The following is a 7,427-nucleotide window of genomic DNA, read 5'->3' as shown; positions in this document are numbered from 1 at the left end:
CTCACTCATTACAATCTAGTCACATTGGCCTTCTTTCTGTTCCTCCAACATGCTAAGCTTATCCCTCCATAGGGCCTTTGTATTTTCTATTGCAAACATCTGGAGTGCTTTCCCCCTGGTCCTCACCTGGCTGACTCATTCTCACCCTTCAGGTCTTACATGGCTCACACGGCTCCTCCTCAGAGCCCATCCCTGACCACCATCATTCTCTATCACATCACACTATTTTTTTTTTTTTTTGGCCTTGCCATGCGGCATGTGGGATCTTAGTTCCCCAACAAGGGATCGAACCCGTGTCCCCTGCATTGGATGTGCAGAGTCTTAACCACTGGACCGCCAGGGAAGTCTTACATCACACTATTTTAACTGATAATTTTCTTGTTCACTTGTTTGTCTGTCACCCCTGCCCGCAGAATGTGAACTGTTTTGTTCTCCACTATGTCCCAAGCTCCTAGGGCAATATCTAGCATATAACAGATACTTAATGTATATCAGTTGATTGAATAAAAGGTGGATTAGCCTTGAGCAGGCAGAGGGCCACCTCTTCCTCTGAGACTGGAGAGAGAACAGGATGGGAGCAGATGCAACAAAGTGCGCCCCTATGTTCTTGGTGCTGTGTGGAGGAAAATCATCTGTGGAGAGAGAGGCCTTGTAGGCAGAGAGGTTTGTGAAAAGTGGTGAAGGCTCTAAATTGTTCCTGAGGGAAACAGGAGACTTGCTGACCCAAAACACATCGTAGAAGGATTAACTAGCTGTGGTGAGAACCCAGCTGATACTGGAACCATAAATTCACAATGTCAAACTCCACTAATTTATAAGATATGGACACTCATCTATTTGGGTAAAGATCAGAGAAAGCAGGTTGTAAGACTGATTCTAAATTGGGAGCTTGCAGGGCAGATGTTATAATATTAAAAAAAGGTAAGATTTATCTATTTATTTTTTCAATTAAGCATGCTGTAACAGAAGTCAAGTCCAAAGTTTTAATCAAAGTATTTGATAATTAGGACTCACTGGCAGTGGCTTAAAATATTTGGGCAGAAGACTGTTACCCTAAAGATTTGTGTAACTTTTTTTGAAAAAAAAAAAAAGAACTACAGGTCTGGCCCGTGTACCCCTAACTCTAATCATTGTCACTGTAATGAAATGTCATTGCCTCTCACCCACTTCCCAGGCCTGTTGCCAATTCCAGACAGGTTTACCCAGAGACCTTTGAACCAAGAGCTAATGCAGCCCCTTGACCTTGCCACAAGTATGTAATATGAAGTTTCTTTATGGCCTTCCCCAAAAGTAATTATCAGAGTTTCTGTCAACAAGAAAAGGACAATACTCAGGCACTGGCTCTGGGGAGTCAGAACGCCACCATGAGACAAATCAGACTTGGGGCTCAGGACCTGGGGTCAGGAGATAAATGGAAATTTCAGCCTGAGTTTATATAAGAATAGGCTTAGCGAGTTTGCAAATACACCGTGAGATTATTTTCCTTGTTTGAAAGGAGGTAAGGTTTACAATAGCACCAGAAGAAATGAAGGTATAAACTTGAACAAAATATTTGCAGGATCTGTACATGAAAAACTACAAAACGCTGGTGAGAGAAATCAAAGATCTAAATAAATGGAGAGATATGCCATGTTCATGGGTTGGAAGGTACAAGATCATTAAGATGTCAATCCTCCCCAACTTGATCTTTAGATTTTATACAATTCCAATCAAAATCCCAGCAAGAATTTTGAACATACCAGCAAGCTGATTCTAAATTTTATATGAAAAGGCAAAGAACTAGAGTAACCAAAACAATTCTCAAAAAGGACAAAGAAGCATCATACTACCCAATTTTAAGTTTGCTATAAAGCTATAATAGTCAAATCAAGATAGTGTGGTATTGATGCAAGGATAGGCAATAGACAGAAAAGAAAGTGCAAAAATATAGTCAACTATTTTTTTTTTTTTTTGGCTGTGCCTTGTGGCTCGCAGAATCTTAGCTCCTTAACCAGGGATCAACCCGGGCCCATGGCAGTGAAAGTGCTGAGTCCTAACCACTGGAACGCCAGGGAATTCCCAGATATTTGACAAACCTACAAAGGCAACTGAATGGTGAAAGGAACATCTTTTCAACAAATGGTGCTGGAACAACTGCTCATCTTTATGCAAAAAAAAAAAAAAGAACCTTAACACATGGATCATACGTCTAAATGTAAATATAAAACTTCTAGAAGAAAATATAGGAAAAAAAGCTGCATGATCCTGGGTCATGAAAGGCAATGCACTATTAAGACAATGAAAAGACAAACCAGAGACTGGGAGATGTTGCAAATAACATACCTGATAAAAGATTTATATCCAGACTATATAAAGAGCTTTTAACACTCAACAATATAAAAACAAACACAGTTTAAGAATAGGCAAAAGATCTGAGCATATACTTTACCAAAGAAGATACAGAGATGGAAAATTAGCAAGTAAAAATATGCTCACAACAATGCAAAAATCAAATAATCCAATTTTCAAAATGGGCAAAGGACTTTTTTGGGAATAGACACTTCTCCAAAGATAATATACAAATAGCCAACAAGTATATAAAAACTTGCTCAACATCATTAATCATTGACGAAATGCAAATCAAAACCATGAAATATCATCGCTACTAGGATGGCTACTATCAAAAAACAGAAAATAGAGAATTCCCTGGCAGTCCAGTGGTTAGGACTCTGAGCTTTCACTGACAAGGGCTCGGGTTCAATCCCTGGTCTGGGGACTAAGATCCCACAGGCTGCAAGGTGCAGCCAAAAAAAAAAAAAAAATCGGAAAAAAATGAAAACAGAAAATAAGAAGTGTTGTTGAGGATGAGGAGAAATTGGAGCCCTGTACATTACTGCTCGGAATGTAAAATGGTGCAGCCACTGCGGAAAACAGCATGGAGGTTCCTCAAAAAGCTAAACAGGATTACCATATGATCCAGCAATCCCACTTCTGGGTATATATCCAAAAGAATTAAAAGCAGGGTCTCAAAGAGATATTTGTACCCAATGTTTACAGCAGCACTATTCACAATAGCCAAGAGGTGGAAGCAACCTGAATGTCCATCAATGGATGAATGTGTAAACAAAATGTGGTCTATGCATACATTGGGATATTATTCAGCCTTAAAAAGGAAGGAGGTTCTATCATATGGTACAACGTGGATGAACCCTGAGGACATTATTCTATGTAAAATGTAAGCCCGTCACAAAAAGACAAATACTGCATGATTCCACTCATATGCGGTCTCTGAACTAGTAAAATCCACAGAAACAGAAAGTAGAATTGTGTTTATGAGGAACTAGCTAGGGAAGGGAGAGTTGTTGTTTAATGGGTATATAATTTCAGACTTATAAGATGAAAAAGTTCCAGAGATGTGTTTCACAACACTGTGAATATACTTAACATCATTGAATTGTGCATTTTAAAATAGTTAAGATGGTAAATTCTTTTTTACATGTACACGAAATATTTTTATTGCTGTTAGTTTTACAAAAACAGGGTCATATTATGCACACTTTTCTGCAATTTTCTTTCCTTTTTCTTTTTTGAATTTTCTTTTATTTATTTTTTTATACAGCAGGTTCTTATTAGTCATCAATTTTATACACATCAGTGTATAAATGTCGATCCCAATCACCCAATTCATCACACCACCACCCCAACCCCCGCCGCTTTCCCCCCGTGGTGTCCATATGTTTGTTCTCTACATCTGTGTCTCAATTTCTGCTCTGCAAACCGGTTCCTCTGTACCATTTTCTAGGTTCCACATATATGCGCTAATATACGATATTTGTTTTTCTCTTTCTGACTTACTTCACTCTGTAGGACAGTCTCTAGATTCATCCACATCTCTACAAATGACCCAATTTCGTTCCTTTTTATAGCTGGTCAATATTCCATTGTATATATGTGCCACATCTTCTTTATCCATTCGTCTGTAGATGGGCATTTAGGTTGCTTCCATGACCTAGCTATTGTAAATAGTGCAGCAATGAACATTGGGATGCATGTGTCTTTTTGAATTATGGTTTTCTTTGGGTATATGCCCAGTAGTGGGATTGCTGGGTCATATGGTAGTTCTATTTTTAGTTTTTTAAGGAACCTCCATACTGTTCTCCATAGTGGCTATATCAATTTACATTTCCACCAAGAGTGCAAGAGGGTTTGCTTTTCTCCACACCCTCTCCAGCATTTGTTCTTTGTAGATTTTCTGATGATGCCCATTCTAACAGGTGTGAGGTGATACCTCATTGTAGTTTTGATCTACATTTCTCTAATAATTAGTGATGTTGAGCAGCTTTTCATGTGCTTCTTGGCCATCTGTATGTCCTCTTTGGAGAAATGTCTATTTAGGTCTTCTGCCCATTTTTGGATTGGGTTGTTTGTTTTTTTAATATTGAGCTGCATGAGCTGTTTATATATTTTGGAGATTAATCCTTTATCCGTTGATTAATTTGCAAATATTTTTTCCCATTCTGAGGGTTGTCTTTTCGTCTTGTTTATGGTTTCCTTTGCTGTGCAAAAGCTTTGAAGTTTCATTAGGTCCCGTTTGTTTATGTTTGTTTTTATTTCCATTACTCTAGGAGATGGATCAAAAAAGATCTTTCTGTGATTTATGTCAAAGAGTGTTCTTCCTATGTTTTCCTCTAAGAGTTTGATAGTGCCCAGTCTTACATTTAGATCTCTAACCCATTTTGAGTTTATTTTTGGGTATGGTGTTAGGGAGTGTTCTAATTTCATTCTTTTACATGTAGCTGTCCAGTTTTCCCAGCACCACTTATTGAAGAGACTGTCTTTTCTCCATTGTATTTCCTTGCCTCCTTTGTCATAGATTAGTTGACCATAGGTGTGTGGGTTTATCTCTGGTCTTTCTATCCAGTTCCATTGATCTATATTTCTGATTTTGTGCCAGTACCATATTGTCTTGATTAATGTAGCTTTGTAGTATAGTCTGAAGTCAGGGAGTCTGATTCCTCCAGCTACGTTTTTTCCCTCAGCACTGCTTTGGCTATTTGGGGTCTTTGGTGTCTCCATACAAATTTTAAGATTTTTTGTTCTAGTTCTGTAAAAAATGCCATTGGTAATTTGATAGGGATTGCATTGAATCTGTAGATTGCTTTGGGTAGTATAGTCATTTTTACAATATTGATTCTTCCAATCCAAGAACATGGTATATCTCTCCATCTGTTGATATCATCTTTAATTTCTTTCAACAGTGTCTTATAGTTTTCTGCATACAGGTCTTTTGTCTCCTTATGTAGGTTTATTCCTAGGTATTTTATTCTTTTTATTGCAATGGTAAATAGGAGTGTTTCCATAATTTCTCTTTCAGATTTTTCATCATTAGTGTATAGGAATTCCAGAGATTTCTGTGCATTAATTTTGTATCCCGTAACTTTACCAAATTCATTGATTAGCTCTAGTAGTTTTCTGGTGGCATCTTTAGGATTCTCTATGTATAGTTATCATGTCATCTGCAAACAGTGACAGTTTTACTTCTTCTTTTCTGATTTGTATTCCTTTTATTTCTTCTTCTTCTCTGATTGCCATGGCTAGGACTTCCAAAACTATGTTGAATAATAGTGGTGAGAGTAGACATCCTTGTCTTGTTCCTGATCTTAGAGGAAATGCTTTCAGTTTTTCACCATTGAGAATGATGTTTGCTGTGGGTTTGTCATATATGACCTTTATAATGTTGAGGTAGGTTCCCTCTATGCCCACTTTCTGGAGAGTTTTTATCATAGATGGGTGTTGAATTTTGTCAAAAGCTTTTTCTGCATCTATTGAGATGATCATATGGTTTTTATTCTTCAATTTGTTAATATGGTGTATCACATTGATTGGTTTGCGTATATTGAAGAATCCTTCCACCCCTGGGATAAATCCCACTTGATCATGGTGTATGATCCTTTTAATGTGTTGTTGGATTCTGTTTGCTAGTATTTTGTTGAGGATTTTTGCATCTATATTCATCAGTGATATTGGTCTGTAATTTTTTTTGTAGTATCTTTGTCTGGTTTTGGTATCAGGGTGATGGTGGCTTCACAGAAGGAGTTTGGGAGTGTTCCTTCCTCTGCAATTTTTTGGAAGAGTTTGAGAAGGATGGGTGTTAGCTCTTCTCTAAATGTTTGATAGAATTCACCTGTGAAGCCATCTGGTCCTGGACTTTTGTTTGTTGGAAGATTTTTAATCACAGTTTCAATTTCATTACTTGTAATTCGTCTGTTCATATTTTCTATTTTTTCCTGGTTCAGTCTTGGAAGGTTATACCTTTCTAAGAATTTGTCCATTTCTTCCAGGTTGTCCATTTTATTGGCATAGAGTTGCTTGTAGTAGTCTCTTAGGATGTCTTGTATTTCTGCAGTGTCTTTTGTAACTTCTCCTTTTTCATTTCTAATTTTATTGATTTGAGTCCTCTCCCTCTTTTTCTTAATGAGTCTGGCTAATGGTTTATCAATTTTGTTTATCTTCTCAAAGAACCAGCTTTTAGTTTTATTGATCTTTGCTATTGTTTTCTTTGTTTCTCTTTCATTTATTTCTGCTCTGATCTTGATGATTTCTTTCCTTCTGCTAACCTTGGGTTTTGTTTGTTCTTCTTTCTCTGGTTCCTTTAGGTGTACCATTAGATTGTTTGAGATTTTTCTTGTTTCTTGAGGTAGGCTTGTACTGCTTTAAACTTCCCTCTTAGAAGTGCTTTTGCTGCATCCCATAGGTTTTGGATTGTCGTGTTTTCATTGTCATTTGTCTCTAGGTATTTTTTCTCTCTCTTTTTTTTTTTTTAGTGGTACGCGGGCCTCTCACTGTTATGGCCTCTCCCGTTGCGGGGCACAGTCTCCGGATGCGCAGGCTCAGCGGCCATAGCTCACGGGCCCAGCCGCTCCGCGGCATGTGGGATCTTCCTTGACCGGGGCACGAACCCGTGTCCCCTGCATCGGCAGGCAGACTCTTAACCACTGCACCACCAGGGAAGCCCTCTAGGTATTTTTTGATTTCCTCTTTGATTTCTTCAGTGATCTCTTGATTATTTAGTAACGTATTGTTTAGCCTCCATGTGTTTATGTTTTTACGTGTTTTTCCTGTAATTCGTTTCTAATCACATAGCGTTGTGGTCAGAAAAGATGTTTGATATGATTTCAATTTTCTTAAATTTACTGAGGCTTGATTTGTGACCCAAGATGTGATCTATCCTGGAGAATGTTCCATGTGCACTTGAGAAGAAAGTGTAATCTGCTGTTTTTGGTTGGAATGTCCTATAAATATCAATTAAATCTATCTGGTCTATTGTGTCATTTAAAGCTTGTGTTTCCTTATGAAGTTTCTGTTTGGATGATCTGTCCATTGGTGTGAGATATTATGTTCCCCTACTATTATTGTGTTACTGTCGATTTCCTCTTTTAGAGCTGTTA

Source organism: Tursiops truncatus, chromosome X, assembly GCF_011762595.2.
Source record: "Tursiops truncatus isolate mTurTru1 chromosome X, mTurTru1.mat.Y, whole genome shotgun sequence".
NCBI lineage: Eukaryota > Metazoa > Chordata > Mammalia > Artiodactyla > Delphinidae > Tursiops > Tursiops truncatus.
Note: the sequence above shows the minus strand (reverse complement) of the source record.